Source organism: Somniosus microcephalus, chromosome 12 (genome assembly GCF_052327205.1).
Source record: "Somniosus microcephalus isolate GS21.2 chromosome 12, FLI_Smic_1.0, whole genome shotgun sequence".
In the NCBI taxonomy this organism is placed as follows: Eukaryota; Metazoa; Chordata; class Chondrichthyes; order Squaliformes; family Somniosidae; genus Somniosus; species Somniosus microcephalus.
The window spans coordinates 162,845,556-162,862,370 of NC_140998.1; the positions used below are offsets into that span (position 1 = coordinate 162,845,556).

Below are 16,815 nucleotides of genomic sequence, written 5' to 3' on the forward strand. Positions count from 1 at the left end.
TTAGATTTACTGTCAGGGCCCAATTTTGGCAGTATTTGTCGAGTAGGTCTAAATGTTGCTGTAATCCCTGTTCTGTGGGAGACAGCAGAACCAGGTCGTACGCATAGAGCAGGGATTTCACTTCCCCATCCAGGAGATAGAGACCGGTGACTCGCTTTGCTCCAGCATGTCTGCTAACTCATTTATGTATATGTTGAACAGGGTCGGACTCAAATTGCAACCCTGCCGGACGCCTCTTCTCTGGGTGAAGAAACCGGTGCGTTTGTCTCCAATTTTGACACCGCATTTATTTTTCAGATACATCGATTTAATAAGGTCATAGACTTTGCCCCCTATTCCACACTGAAGAAGTTTGTAATAGAGCCCTTCGTGCCAAATAGAGTCAAAAGCTTTCTTGAAGTCAATGAAACAAGCGAATATTTTCCCATTTTTGTTTGGTGTATATGTTTTTCAATGAGAGTGTGAAGGGTATAGATATGGTCGGTGGTGCGGTGATTTGGAAGAAAGCCTATTTGATTTTTTCTAAGGATATTATGTTTGTTAAAATCCAGTAATCTACTATTTAGAATACTGCAGAATAACTTCCCTAGACAACTGTTGACACAGATGCCACGGTAGTTATTTGGGTCTGATTTGTTTCCACTTTCATATATGGGAGAGATGAGTCCTTGGCACCAGATATCGGGAAAACAGCCTGAACGTAATATGATGTTGAATAACTTGAGTACAGCACCCTGCATCTCCATAGTGCTGAACTTGAGCATTTCATTTTTGATGTTGTCTGGACCACAGGCTTTCTTTAGGTGGAGAGATTTTGTTTTTGTGGCCAGTTCTTTCCAAGTGATTGGGGAGTCCAGAGGGTTTTGGTTGTCTTTAATTGTTGCTTCTAATGTGTGGAGTTTTTCTGTGACATGCTGTTGACTTGAGTTTGTTTCGTTTACTGGGATGTCTTTGTAGAGGTTTTCAAAATGTGTTCTCCAGATGTCACCATCTTGGATTGGTAATGCTTGTGATTGTGTTGTACTCGGGTTATTCCACATATCCCAGAATTGATTTTGATTAATGGAGTTTTCAATTTCTTCGTCTTTTGTGGGTATAATGGTGTGTTTATATCTTTTGAGGGTCTCATTGTATCTAATACGCAGGTCTGGGTTGTTTGGTTGGCGATGCTTTTGGTTTGATATTTTTCTCAGGTCTTTTCTGGCATTTTTGCATTCGTGATCAAACCATTTCTCATTTTTTTGTCTTTTGTAACGTTTCCTCTTCTGTTTCACAAGGTCGGCTTTTACAGCTGCCTCATGGAAGATCATATTAATATCATCTATGGCCATGTTTACACCATCTCTGGTGATCTCATATAGATTTTCTTTAAATTTTGATATTTTACTTGTGAGATCAGGTGAATTTAGTGCTGTGATGAATTTATCTCCACTGTCTGGGGCCCATTTGTATGTCTGGTTTAGTTTATGGAGCTTACTGGGTTCCTTTTTTGTGTCTGTAGTCTGGGCAGAAAGTTTAAGGTACACATGTATTTGGTTATGGTCTGAGAGGGGGGATTGCTGCCTGACAGTGAATGCGTTGATATCGCAGGGGTCCATGTCAGTGATTGTATAATCCACCACACTAGACCCAAGAGTTGAGGAATATGTGAGTCTCCCTAAGGAGCCCCCTCTGAACCTACCGTTAACTATGTACAGGCCTAAGGCTCGGCAGAGTTGCACTACCTCCCTGCCGCTTTTATTTATTTCACAGTCAAGGTTGTTCCGATTTGTGATGGCTGGTGTGACATATAAAGGAGTCTGGCCAAACACATGGTTGTTACCCTGTGGGTCTATGAAGTCAGGTTCACATCCGGTCCTTGCATTTAGGTCCCCACATAGTAGCACCTTTCCTTGGGCCTGGAAATGGCTGATTTCCATGTGGAGAGTTTCAAATAACTCCTCTTCAAAATATGGCGATTCTATTGGAGGTATGTAGATCGCACATAAGTAGACATCTATTTTAGCTATTCCTATATTTTTATCTAATTTTAGCCATACATGTGATTTCCCCTGTTTTACTGGTGAGATGTGTTTGTCCAATTCTCCTTTATACCACACCAAGATTCCCCCGGAGGTTCTGCCCTTGCGTGTCTTAGTGTTCTTTACTGAGGGCACAATGATTTCATGGTACATTGGAGGACAGTGGGTGGGCACGTCCTTTTGACACCATGTTTCTGTTAACACAGTTATATCAATGTCTTTTATAGATTTTAGGAATTCAGGGTCTGTACTCTTCAGCCCAAAAGTTGAGGAGCGGAGACCCTGGATATTCCAGCAGCTTATGTGGAAAGAACGCATTTATATAGTTTAAAAAAACGAAATAAAATGGACCTATTTTGTGGGACGAGTGTGAAAACACTAGTTTCTATAATGCTAAATGACGATTTAGTATAAATTTCATGAGGCATGCACATACTGCTATCTAATAATAGTAATAGTAATAAAATAACAATAGTAATAATTTAGTGCATTCCTCTCCGGCTTTCCATCAGGGTGCATAGCATCGTCCTGATCTTTCTCAGTTCTTGGTCTACAGTCTGTGGTCTAGAGGGGGGTCTGGGGTCAGGTACAAAAGCACGGTTCTGTTGTTGGTTTTGTATAGGGGGGTGGGGGACAGTGGTGGTCCTGTTTGGGTTAGGGCTCCCAATGGTAGAGGGGGTGGGAGGGGTGCTTCTTTTGGCAGTGTTTGAGGTTTTTTGCGAAGATCCACATCCGCTGTTTGAGTAGATGTATTTCGTCATAGAGGTCCCTTGTGTTGATGTTTGGGTGATGGGCCAGGTGGACGTTGGGGAGGGCAGTACATCTCGTGTCGATCTCCCTGTTGGTGTTGTGGATTACATAGGCTGGGGTGTCCTTTCTGGGCAGTAGTGTGGAGATCACGATCAGCGCCTCGGGGAATTCCCTGCTGGCCTTTTCCGCCATCCTGCTCACTGCCCTAGCAGTGTCTTCCCGTAGGGTGCGTAGGTCGTTTGTGCCTGTGTGGATCACAAGCCATTTGGGGCTTCCAAGGGATTCTTTGTTCAGGATCTTCATTGCATGGCCTGTGTTGCTGCACCATTTTTTCAGGACTTGCAGACCTGGGAACATCCTCTGGGGGTCCAAAAAGTTCCCGTTGGAGTCGGTCAGCAGGACCGTCTGAGGGGCTGGCTTTTCAGACTGGGCTGTCTCTCTCTCTCTCTCTCTCTCTCTCTCTCTCTCTGTCTCTCTCTCTCTCTCTGGCTCTCTCTCTCTCTCTCTGGCTCTCTCTCTCTCTGGCTCTCTCTCTGGCGCTCTCTCTCTCTCTCTCTCTCTCTCTGGCTCTCTCTCTCTCTGGCTCTCTCTCTGGCTCTCTCTCTCTCTGGCTCTCCAATTCCAATTCCAATTCAAATGCTTTATTGGCATGAAAGTTTACAGAGAACCATATTGCCAAAGCTTACATAGCAAAAAGGTACAGTTTTCCAACATTCTGTAGGTGTCAATCGATTTGACATTTGTTGGGTACATACAATATTACTTTTAAACAATATTAATTTTAAACAGTCTTTGTACTTCATTTGGTACGTTCAATATTAATTTTAAACAGTCTTAATTTTAAACAGTCCTCAGGTTGTGACATGTTGTTACATATTTGGCCCTAAGGTATGGTCTGTCTCCTTCTCCTAGGAATAATCTCAATTTTGACAGGTCATCCAATTCCTTGAAATCTGGGGTTGTTTGGCTTAGCTTGTTGAATAATATGTTTCTTGATGTGTTGAATTTTTCGCATTTTAGGAGGAAATGCATTTCTGTTTCAACCTCGCCGGCCAGACATTGATCGCATATTCTATTCTCTCTCGGCTGCCAGGATTTCTTGTATCTGCCTTTTTCAATTTCCAGTTGGTGGTCGCTTAGTCTGTACCTGGTGAGGGTCTGTCTCTGTTTTGTGTCTCTGATGGTCGTGAGGTAGTCTGCCAGTTTATATTCTCTTTTTAGGGCCCGGTAACATTCTAATCTGCTTTGGCTTTCGGTTATTTTGTTCCAATGTTCCAGGTAGGTTTCTTTGCATTGTTTAATGATTTGGTTCACTCGGATTGGTGTTTGGACGGCTGTGTTGGTCTGGGGCTGGTCAGGGTCCGGCTGAGTACTTAGTTTCAGTAGCAGCTGACTCGGGGGACTCTTTTCTGGGTTTAGCTCTTGGGTCTGAAAGGCTTTGAAATGAAGGGTGTCTGGGGAGCTAGATTTGAGGTGATTTAGGAAGTTTAGTGCTCATTTTTGGATGTTTATTATCAGTGGGTATCTGCCTAGTTCGGCTCTGCATGCATTTGTTGGCGTTTTTCTTTGGGTGCGAAGGATGCTTCGGCAGAATTCTGCATGTAGGGCTTCTATTGTGTGTTTTTCCCATTTAGTGTAGCTTTGGTGATTTAGCGGGCCCCATACTTCACTACCGTACAGTGCAATGGGCAGGATTATGCTGTCAAATATTTTGAGCCAGATTTTGATTGGGATTTGGATGTTGTAGAATTTTCTTTTTATTGCATATAGGGCTCTTCGGGCTTTTTCTTTTAGTGCATTCACTGCTATGCTGAAGCTCCCTGATGCTGTAATAGTTAGACCAAGGTAGGTGTAGCTCATAGTGTGTCCTATAGTGGTATCACTGAGGGTAAACTGGTATTTGTTTTCCTGACATCTGGGCCTTTTTTGAAAAATCATGATGTTGGTTTTCTTTAGATTTACTGTTAGAGCCCAATTTTGGCAGTATTTGTCGAGTAGGTCTAGTTGTTGCTGTAATCCCTGTTCTGTGGGAGACAGCAGAACCAGGTCGTCCGCATAGAACAGGGATTTCACTTCTCCATCCAGGAGACGGAGACCTGGTGACTCGCTTTGCTCCAGCATGTCTGCTAATTCATTTATGTATATGTTGAACAGGGTCGGGCTCAAATTGCAGCCCTGCCGGACGCCTCTTCTCTGGGTGAAGAAATCGGTGCGTTTGTCTCCAATTTTGACCCCGCATTTGTTTTTCAGATACATTGATTTAATAAGGTCATAGACTTTGCCCCCTATTCCACACTGAAGAAGTTTATAATAGAGCCCTTCGTGCCATATAGAGTCAAAGGCTTTCTTGAAGTCGATGAAACAGGCGAATATTTTCCCATTTTTTGTTTGGTGTATATGTTTTTCAATGAGGGTGTGAAGGGTATAGATATGGTCGGCGGTGCGGTGTTTTGGAAGGAAGCCTATTTGGTTTTTTCTGAGGATATTATGTTTGTTAAGAAAATCAAGTAATCTACTATTTAGAATACTGCAGAATAACTTCCCTAGACAACTGTTGACACAGATGCCGCGGTAGTTATTTGGGTCTGATTTGTTTCCACTTTTATATATGGGGGAGATTAGTCCTTGGCACCAGATATCGGGAAAACAGCCTGAACGTAATATGATGTTGAATAATTTGAGTACCGCACCCTGCATCTCCATATTGCTGAACTTGAGCATTTCATTTTTGATGTTGTCTGGGCCACAGGCTTTCTTTAGGTGGAGAGATTTTGTTTTTGTGGCCAGTTCTTTCCATGTGATTGGGGAGTCTAGAGGGTTTTGGTTGTCTTTAATTGTTGCTTCTAATGTGTGGAGTTTTCCTGTGACCTGATGTTGACTTGGGTTTGTTTCGTTTATTGGGATGTCTTTGTAGAGGTTTTCAAAATGTGTTCTCCAGATGTCGCCATCTTGGATTGGTAATGCTTGCAATTGTGTTGTACTCAGGTTATTCCACATTTCCCAGAATTGTTTTGGATTGGTGGAGTTTTCAATTTCTTCGAGTATTTTGTGGGTATAGTTTTGTGTTTTGTTCCTAATGGTGTGTTTATATCTTTTGAGGGTTTCATTGTATCTAGTACGTAGGTCCGGATTGTTTGGTTGGCGATGCTTTTGGTTTGATATTTTTCTCGGGTCTTTTCTGGCATTTTTGCATTCGTGGTCAAACCATTTCTTATTTTTATTTTGTCTTTTGTGACGCTTCCTCTTCTGTTTCACAAGGTCGGCTTTTACAGCTGCCTCATGGAAGATCATATTTATATCCTCTATGGCCATGTTTACACCATCTCTGGTGATCTCGTATGGGTTTTCTTTAAATTTTGATATTTTACTTGTGAGATCAGGTGACTTTAGTGCTGTGATGAATTTTTCTCCACTGTCTGGGGCCCATCTGTATGTCTGGTTTATTTTATGGAGCTTACTGGGTTCCTTTTTTGTGTCTGTAGTTTGGGCAGAAAGTTTAAGGTACATATTTATTTGGTTATGGTCTGAGAGGGGGGATTGCTGCCTGACAGTGAATGCGTTGATATCGCAGGGGTCCAGGTCAGTGATTGTATAGTCCACCACACTAGACCCAAGCGTTGAGGAGTATGTGAGTCTCCCTAGGGAGTCCCCTCTGAACCTACCGTTAACTGTACAGGCCTAAGGCTCGGCAGAGTTGCACTACCTCCCTACCGCTTTTATTTATTTCACAATCAAGGTTGTTCCGATTTGCGATGGCTGGTGTGACATCTAAAGGGGTCTGGCCAAACACATGGTTGTTTCCCTGTGGGTCTATGAAGTCAGGTTCACAACCAGTCCTTGCATTTAGGTCCCCACATATTATCACCTTTCCTTGGGCCTGGAAATGGCTGATTTCCATGTGGAGAGTATCAAATAACTCCTCTTCGAAATATGGCGATTCTATTGGAGGTATGTAGATCGCACATAAGTAAACATCTTTTTTTGCTATTCCTATATTTTTATCTAGTTTTAGCCATACGTGTGATTTTCCCTGTTTTACCGGTGAGATGTGTTTGTCCAGTTCTCCCTTATACCACACCAATATTCCCCCGGAGGTTCTGCCCTTGCGTGTTTTAGTGTTCTTTACTGAGGGCACAATGATTTCATGGTACATTGGAGGACAGTGGGTCGGCACGTCTTTTTGGCACCATGTTTCTGTTAACACAATTATATCAATGTCTTTTATAGCTTTTAGGAATTCAGGGTCTGTACTCTTCATCCCAAAAGTTGAGGAGCGGAGGCCCTGGATATTCCAGCAGCTTATGTGAAAAGAACGCATTTATATAGTTCAAAAAAACGAAATAAAATGGACCTATTTTGTGGGATGAGTGTGGAAACACTCTTTTCTATAATGCTAAATGATGATTTAGTATAAATTTCATGAGGCATGCACATATATCTATCTAATAATAGTAATAATACTCTCTGGCGCGCTCTCTCTCTGGCGCGCTCTCTCTCTGGCGCGCTCTCTCTCTGGCGCGCGCTCTCTCTGGCGCGCGCTCTCTCTGGCGCGCGCTCTCTCTGGCGCGCGCTCTCTCTCTCGCGCTCTCGCTCTCTCTGTCTGTCTCTCTCTGTCAATTCAATTTTTTTTTTCAATTCAAATGCTTTATTGGCATGAAAGTTTACAGGGAACCATATTGCCAAAGCTTACATAACAAAAAGTACAGTTTTCCAACATTCTGTAGGTGTCAAACAATTTTGACCTTCGTTGGGTACATACAATATTAATTTAAGCAATATTAATTTAAACAGTCGTTGAACATCGTTGGGTATATTCAGTATTAATTTTAAACAGTCCTCAGGTTGTGACATGTTGTTACATATTTGGCACCAAGGTATGGTCTGTCTCCTTCTCCCAGGACTAATCTTAATTTTGACAGGTCATCCAATTCTTTGAAATCTGGGGTTGTTTGGCTGAGCTTGTCAAATAATATGTTTCTTGTTTTGTTGAATTTTTCGCATTTTAGGAGGAAGTGCATCTCTGTCTCAACCTCGCCGGCCAGACATTGATCACATATTCTATTCTCTCTAGGCTGCCAGGATTTCTTGTATCTTCCTTTTTCAATTGCCAGTTGGTGGTCGCTTAGTCTGTACCTGGTGAGGGTCTGTCTCTGTTTTGTGTCTCTGATGGTCGAGAGATAGTCTGCCAGTTTATATTCTCTTTTTAGGGCCCGGTAACATTCTAATCTGCTTTGGCGTTTGGTTATTTTGTTCCAGTGTTCCAGGTAGGTTTCTTTGCATTGTTTAATGATTTGGTTCACTCGGATTGGTGTTTGGACGGCAGTGTTGGTCTGGGACTGGTCAGGGTCCGGCTGAGTAGGAGTACTTAGTTTCAGTAGCAGCTGACTCAGGGGACTCTTTTCTGGGTTTAGCTCTTGGGTCTGGAAGGCTTTAAAATGAAGGGTGTCTGGGGAGCTAGATTTGAGGTGATTTAGGAAGTTTAGTGCTCGTTTTTGGATGTTTATTATCAGTGGGTATCTGCCTAGTTCAGCTCTGCATGCATTTGTTGGTGTTTTCCTTTGGGTGCGAAGAATGCTTCGGCAAAATTCTGCATGTAGGGCTTCTATTGTGTGTTTTTCCCATTTAGTGTAGCTATGGTGATTGAGCGGGCCCCATACCTCACTACCGTACAGCGCAATGGGCAGGATTATGCTGTCAAATATTTTGAGCCAGATTTTGATTGGGATTTGGATGTTGTAGAATTTTCTTTTTATTGCATATAGGGCTCTTCGGGCTTTTTCTTTTAGTGCATTCACTGCTATGCTGAAGCTCCCTGATGCTGTAATGGTTAGACCAAGGTAAGTGTAGCTCATAGTGTGTCCTATGATGGTATCACTGAGAGTAAACTGGTATTTGTTTTCCTGACACCTGGGCCTTTTTTGAAAAATCATGATGTTGGTTTTCTTTAGATTTACTGTTAGGGCCCAATTTTGGCAGTCTTTGTCGAGTAGGTCTAGTTGTTGCTGTAATCCCTGTTCTGTGGGAGACAGCAGAACCAGGTCGTCCGCATAGAACAGGGATTTCACTTCTCCATCCAGGAGACGGAGATCTGGTGACTCGCTTTGCTCCAGCATGTCTGCTAATTCATTTATGTATATGTTGAACAGGGTCGGGCTCAAATTGCAGCCCTGCCGGACGCCTCTTCTCTGGGTGAAGAAACCGGTGCGTTTGTCTCCAATTTTGACACCGCATTTATTTTTCAGATACATCGATTTAATAAGGTCATAGACTTTGCCCCCTATTCCACACTGAAGAAGTTTGTAATAGAGCCCTTCGTGCCAGATAGAGTCAAAAGCTTTCTTGAAGTCAATGAAACAAGCGAATATTTCCCATTTTTTGTTTGGTGTATATGTTTTTCAATGAGAGTGTGAAGGGTATAGATATGGTCGGCGGTGCTGTGTTTTGGAAGAAAGCCTATTTGATTTTTTCTCAGGATATTATGTTTGTTAAGAAAATCCAGCAATCTACTATTTAGAATACTGCAGAATAACTTCCCTAGACAACTGTTGACACAGATGCCGCGGTAGTTATTTGGGTCTGATTTGTTTCCACTTTTATATATGGGAGAGATGAGTCCTTGGCACCAGATATCGGGAAAACAGCCTGAACGTAATATGATGTTGAATAACTTGAGTACAGCACCCTGCATCTCCATATTGCTGAACTTGAGCATTTCATTTTTGATGTTGTCTGGACCACAGGCTTTCTTTAGGTGGAGAGATTTTGTTTTTGTGGCCAGTTCTTTCCAAGTGATTGGGGAGTCCAGAGGGTTTTGGTTGTCTTTAATTGTTGCTTCTAATGTGTGGAGTTTTTCTGTGACATGATGTTGACTTGGGTTTGTTTCGTTTATTGGGATGTCTTTGTAGAGGTTTTCAAAATGTGTTCTCCAGATGTCGCCATCTTGGATTGGTAATGCTTGCAGTTGTGTTGTACTCAGGTTATTCCACATATCCCAGAATTGATTTTGATTAATGGAGTTTTCAATTTCTTTGAGTCTTTTGTGGGTATAGTTTTGTGTTTTGTTCCTAATGGTGTGTTTATATCTTTTGAGGGTCTCATTGTATCTAATACGTAGGTCTGGATTGTTTGGTTGGCGATGCTTTTGGTTTGATATTTTTCTCAGGTCTTTTCTGGCATTTTTGCATTCGTGATCAAACCATTTCTCTTTTTTTGTCTTTTGTGACGTTTCCTCTTCTGTTTCACAAGGTCGGCTTTTACAGCTGCCTCATGGAAGATCATATTAATATCATCTATGGCCATGTTTACACCATCTCTGGTGATCTCATATAGATTTTCTTTAAATTTTGATATTTTACTTGTGAGATCAGGTGAATTTAGTGCTGTGATGAATTTATCTCCACTGTCTGGGGCCCATTTGTATGTCTGGTTTATTTTATGGAGCTTACTGGGTTCCTTTTTTGTGTCTGTAGTTTGGGCAGAAAGTTTAAGGTACACATTTATTTGGTTATGGTCTGAGAGGGGGGATTGCTGCCTGACAGTGAATGCGTTGATATCGCAGGGGTCCAGGTCAGTGATTGTATAATCCACCACAGTAGACCCAAGAGTTGAGGAATATGTGAGTCTCCCTAAGGAGTCCCCTCTGAACCTACCGTTAACTATGTACAGGCCTAAGGCTCGGCAGAGTTGCACTACCTCCCTACCGCTTTTATTTATTTCACAGTCAAGGTTGTTCCGATTTGCGATGGCTGGTGTGACATATAAAGGGGTCTGGCCAAACACATGGTTGTTGCCCTGTGGGTCTATGAAGTCAGGTTCACATCCGGTCCTTGCATTTAGGTCCCCACATAGTAGCACCTTTCCTTGGGCCTGGAAATGGCTGATTTCCATGTGGAGAGTATCAAATAACTCCTCTTCAAAATATGGCGATTCTATTGGAGGTATGTAGATCGCACATAAGTAGACATCTTTTTTTGCTATTCCTATATTTTTATCTAATTTTAGCCATACATGTGATTTCCCATGTTTTATCGGTGAGATGTGTTTGTTCAGTTCTCCTTTATACCACACCAAGATTCCCCCGGAGGTTCTGCCCTTGCGTGTCTTAGTGTTCTTTACTGAGGGCACAATGATTTCATGGTACATTGGAGGACAGTGGGTGGGCACGTCCTTTTGACACCATGTTTCTGTTAACACAATTATATCAATGTCTTTTATAGATTTTAGGAATTCAGGGTCTGTACTCCTCATCCCAAAAGTTGAGGAGCGGAGACCCTGGATATTCCAGCAGCTTATGTGGAAAGAACGCATCTATATAGTTCAAAAAACGCATAAAATGGACCTATTTTGTGGGAAGGGTGTGAAAACACTAGTTTATATAATGCTAAATGACAATTTAGTATAAATTTCATGAGGCATGCACATACTGCTATCTAATAATAGTAATAAAATAACAATAATAATAATTTAGTACATTCTTCTCTGGCTTTCCATCAGGGTGCTTATCATCGTCATGATCTTTCTCAGTTCTTGGTCTACAGTCTGTGGTCTAGAGGGGGGTCTGGGGTCAGGTACAATAGCATGGTTCTGTTGCTGGTTTTGTATAGGGGGGTGGGGGACAGTGGTGGTCCTGTTTGGGTTAGGGCTCCTAATGGTAGAGGGGGTGGGAGGGGTGCTTCTTTTGGCAGTGTTTGAGGTTTTTTGCGAAGATCCACATCCGCTGTTTGAGTAGATGTATTTCGTCATGGAGGTCCCTTGTGTTGATGTTTGGGTGATGGGCCAGGTGGACGTTGGGGAGGGCAGTACATCTCGTGTCGATCTCCCTGTTGGTGTTGTGGATTACATAGGCTGGGGTGTCCTCTGGGCAGTAGAGTGGAGATCACAATCCGCGCCTCGGGGAATTCCATGCTGGCCTTCTCCGCCATCCTGCTCACTGCTCCAGCAGTGCCTTCCCGTAGGGTGCGTCGGTCGTTTGTGCCTGTGTGGATCACAAGCCATTTTGGGCTTCCAAGGGATTCTCTGTTCAGGATCTTCATTGCATGGCCTGTGTTGCTGCACCATTTTTTCAGGACTTGCAGACCTGGGAACATCCTCTGGGGGTCCAAAAAGTTCCCGTTGGAGTCGGTCAGCAGGACCGCCTGAGGGGCTGGCTTTTCAGACTGGGTAGCAGTAGTCTGGGCAGGACTCGACTGAGGGCTGGTTGTTGGCTGAGTTTCTGGGGTAGGCTGTGTGACAGGAGCGGGGTTTGGGACCTGCGGTGTGTTCCTGTTCTGGTTGCAAGGTAAAGAGGGTGTGACATCCTCGTGTGGGGGGGCATCCGACGGGTTCTGTGTCCCTGTGTGTGTTGTTTTTGTGTCAGCAGGTTGTTGGACCTTAAGAGGTTTGTGTTGCCTGCTGAGTTCATTTTCCTGCCTTTCTGCGGCCTCCTTCGTTTTGTTTAGCTGAGTACGGAGTTCTTTGATCTCATTTCTTTGCTCCTCCACGATCTTTCTCAACTCGTGGATGGTGGACTCGTTTTCTGTTTTCAGCTGTTTGAGTTCCTCCTTCAAATTCTTGGCCTGTGTTTCCCTGTATTCATTGAAATCGAGTTCTAGTTTGGACAGACTCTCTTTCAGCAGTTTGTTTGCGTTGAGAGGTGTGGGAGGGGTGGAGATGGTCAGGGAGGTGTGTCTCTCAGCTGGACTCTCTTCTTCTTCCTCCGCTTGGCTCTCTTCTTCCTCTGTTTGGCTCTCTTTTGCCTCCTGTCCATTGGTCCTCTTTGTGTCTGCCTTAGTTTTCAACTGGGGGAATTCCTTTTCAAAGGAGTCCAAATTTTCTACATTCCCCTGTATCATGATCTTTCCTTTTTTGTTGTAGTAGCTTATAGTTAGCAGGGGTTCATCTTTATCTAGATTTCCATCTTTACATATTTTCAGTCTGCCTCCCATGCTAATACCTTCACTGGAGACGTGTGCGTAGTTTTTTTGTAAAGCCTCCTTCCATGAGGGAACGGAGTCGGTGTAGAATATGAGGTTGTTCTTCTTCCTAATCCCTTTGTGTGTGACATAGTCAACGTAGAGGACCTCTGGGTTATTTTGTAGTGTTATATCCTTGTGTTTATCCTTTGCCTTTATACTGTTGCATTTCTCAGGATATTTCACTTCCCTGCTTTGTGTCATTGTAGTTGTTTGTTTTTATTTTCGTAGCTAGATAACTTTTTTTTCTCTTTTTTTTGTGTCGTGTTCCACCTTATCCCACTTTTAGGTCCAAAATTGAGAGTTTTTCAGGGGTTCATCTTAGATATAGCTGCTCTTAAAAGTTTCTCTCTCTCTCTCACAGTATTTGGGAGCCGGTGCCTTCGGGCTGCTCCCTTCTCGGGCTGAATCTGTCTCTGGGCCTCAGTCTCAGGCCTGGGCCCTCGGGTTTTCTCAGGTTTCAGGTTCCTGGCTCGGGTTGTTTCCCTCTCCCTACCGTTTCTCTCGGGGTTTCTCTCAGTTTTTGGGCCTCGCTCTCCTGGTTTTTCCCCCGAGTTTATTTTTTTTATTTATTTTTTTTCTCGCGGGTTTGTTGTGCTTTTTTCAGGGTTTTAATTTTTTTTTTTCGAACTAAACTTAAATAAAATTAAACTTGGGTAGAATTAAGTAAAACTTTTTTTCAGGACCCGGTGTTTTCCTCTTCCGACTCTCTCACTCGCTCTCCGGGCCTCGGACTCGCTCTCTCTCCGTGTCCCAGACTCGCCCACTCTCCGTGCCCCGGACTCGTTCGCTCTCCGCGCCCCGGGCGGTTTTCCTCGCGTCGGTTTCAGGCCCCCGGTTTTTCTGACTCACCAGGCTGTTTTCCTCCGATCCCGCGGTCTCTGGGCTTCAGTCCGGTTTCCCCCGGGTTTCAGGCCCTGGGCTCGGGTTGTTTCTCTTACCCGAATTCGCGCTCTCCAGGCCCTTTCTTCCGGCCCTTTCCTCACTCTCCAGGCTCCAGGCTCGGGCTGTTCCTCTCTCGCTGTCTCTCTCGGTCTCTTTATACTGTCCTGGCTCGGGCTCGGGCCGCTCCTCCCGGTCTGGGTCTGGGAGCCGCTGTTTCCCGGTGTCTCCGGGCTGCTCCCCCTCTCCGACCCCGCGGTCTCTGGGCCTCGGTCTCGGCCCGGCTCCTCGGGCCTTTCCTGGGCTTCAGGCTCCGTGCTGCGGCTGCTGCTCGGGCTCTGCTTTGGTGCCTTGCTATTCCGGTTTTTCCCCGGGTTTATTTTACTCTATCTCGCTGTCTTCTTTTTTTTTTCATTTTTTTTTCCGGGTTTTTTTTCTCTTTGGTGCTCTTTTTGGCTGTCTTTTTCTTAGGTGCTTTGGTACTTAAACTAAACTTAAACTTAAACTAAACTAAACTAAACTGAGCTAACTTTGACTAAAGTTAAATTTAACTTTTAGAACTTGAAGTGTAGCTTTTTCTACACTTAATGACAAAAAACCCTAGAAAATTCAGCAGCCCATCTTCAGCGTGTCTGCTCTCTCCAGGCCCCTCCCTCCCTCCCTCCCTCTCTCTGTCTCTCTCTCTCTGTCTCTCTCTCTCTGTCTCTCTCTCTCTGTCTCTCTGTCTCTGTCTCTCTCTCTGTCTCTCTCTCTCTGTCTCTCTCTCTCTGTCTCTCTCTCTCTGTCTCTCTCTGTCTCTCTCTCTCTGTCTCTCTCTCTCTGTCAGTTCAGTTCAGTTCAGTTCAGTTCAAATGCTTTATTGGCATGAAAGTTTACAGAGAACCATATTGCCAAAGCTTACATTGCAAAAAGGTACAGTTTTCCAACATTCTGTAGGTGTCAATCGATTTGACATTTGTTGGGTATATACAATATTACTTTTAAACAATATTAATTTTAAACAGTCTTTCTACTTCATTTGGTACGTTCAATATTAATTTTAAACAGTCTTACTTTTAAACAGTCCTCAGGTTGTGACATGTTGTTACATATTTAGCCCCAAGGTATGGTCTGTCTCCTTCTCCTAGGACTAATCTCAATTTTGACAGATCATCCAATTCCTTGAAATCTGGGGTTGTTTGGCTTAGCTTGTTGAATAATATGTTTCTTGATGTGTTGAATTTTTCGCATTTTAGGAGGAAATGCATTTCTGTTTCAACCTCGCCAGCCAGACATTGATCGCATATTCTATTCTCTCTAGGCTGCCAGGATTTCTTGTATCTGCCTTTTTCAATTTCCAGTTGGTGGTCGCTTAGTCTGTACCTGGTGAGGGTCTGTCTCTGTTTTGTGTCTCTGATGGTCGTGAGGTAGTCTGCCAGTTTATATTCTCTTTTTAGGGCCCGGTAACATTCTAATCTGCTTTGGCTTTCGGTTATTTTGTTCCAATGTTCCAGGTAGGTTTCTTTGCATTTTTTAATGATTTGGTTCACTCGGATTGGTGTTTGGACGGCTGTGTTGGTCTGGGGCTGGTCAGGGTCCGGCTGAGTACTTAGTTTCAGTAGCAGCTGACTCAGGGGACTCTTTTCTGGGTTTAGCTCTTGGGTCTGAAAGGCTTTGAAATGAAGGGTGTCTGGGGAGCTAGATTTGAGGTGATTTAGGAAGTTTAGTGCTCGTTTTTGGATGTTTATTATCAGTGGGTATCTGCCTAGTTCGGCTCTGCATGCATTTGTTGGCGTTTTTCTTTGGGTGCGAAGGATGCTTCGGCAGAATTCTGCATGTAGGGCTTCTATTGTGTGTTTTTCCCATTTAGTGTAGCTTTGGTGATTTAGCGGGCCCCATACTTCACTACCGTACAGTGCAATGGGCAGGATTATGCTGTCAAAAATTTTGAGCCAGATTTTGATTGGGATTTGGATGTTGTAGAATTTTCTTTTTATTGCATATAGGGCTCTTCGGGCTTTTTCTTTTAGTGCATTCACTGCTATGCTGAAGCTCCCTGATGCTGTAATAGTTAGACCAAGGTAGGTGTAGCTCATAGTGTGTCCTATAGTGGTATCACTGAGGGTAAACTGGTATTTGTTTTCCTGACATCTGGGTCTTTTCTGAAAAATCATGATGTTGGTTTTCTTTAGATTTACTGTTAGAGCCCAATTTTGGCAGTATTTGTCGAGTAGGTCTAGTTGTTGCTGTAATCCCTGTTCTGTGGGAGACAGCAGAACCAGGTCGTCCGCATAGAACAGGGACTTCACTTCTCCATCCAGGAGACGGAGACCTGGTGACTCGCTTTGCTCCAGCATGTCTGCTAATTCATTTATGTATATGTTGAACAGGGTCGGGCTCAAATTGCAGCCCTGCCGGACGCCTCTTCTCTGGGTGAAGAAATCGGTGCGTTTGTCTCCAATTGTCTCTCTCTCTCTCTCTGTCTCTCTCTGTCTCTCTCTCTCTGTCTCTCTCTCTCTGTCTCTCTCTCTCTGTCTCTCTCTCTCTGTCTGTCTCTCTCTCTCTGTCTGTCTCTCTGTCTCTCTCTCTCTGTCTCTCTCTCTCTCTCTCTCTCTCTGTCTGTCTCTCTGTCTCTCTCTGTCTGTCTGTCTCTCTCTCTCTGTCTGTCTCTCTCTCTGTCTGTCTCTCTCTCTCTGTCTCTACAATCAAAAGTTATAGAGCGTACCTACACATGTTATATCAAAAGAAAGCTTATCATTAGGGGACTCTCGTAGGCGTATTTACTTTTTCGTCACACAAAAATTGTTAGGACAGTATACAAAAAAGGTTCAAAAATCCTACCTGTCATTAGCGTTGACTGACGTGCTGCTTGACCAATCCTACAGTTCAATCACCTGATGCTTGAGCAATCAGTGCGTCACGGGTGGGTCCTAATCCTCCAGTCTCCCTAAACTTCGCCACCATTTTTTCCATCCCCACAGGGACAGCAGCACCAAAAGAAACCCCCACATTGCGACTCCCGATCCTGCTCCCACCCTGCCGGAGCGGCATGTAAGTTGGGCTCACTCGGGCCGTGCCTTGCAACCGCTCGGCCCGACACACACAGCGGTCGGGGGAGCGGCAGCGGCCGGCCGTCAGCCGCACGATCCGCAGGGGAGCTCAGCTCGGGTCCGTCACAGCCCGGCCGCGCCTCAACCGCTAGGCCCCGCACGGCCGCTATCACAACGGCACTG

General features: G+C 44.1%; 1 protein-coding gene across 1 annotated transcript in view; it reads left to right on the forward strand.

Annotated features, from left to right (window-relative positions):
* The window catches only part of vps39 (VPS39 subunit of HOPS complex), a 93,133-nt gene that overhangs the window by 56,501 nt on the left and 19,817 nt on the right, over nt 1-16,815 (forward strand). The window lies entirely within an intron of this gene.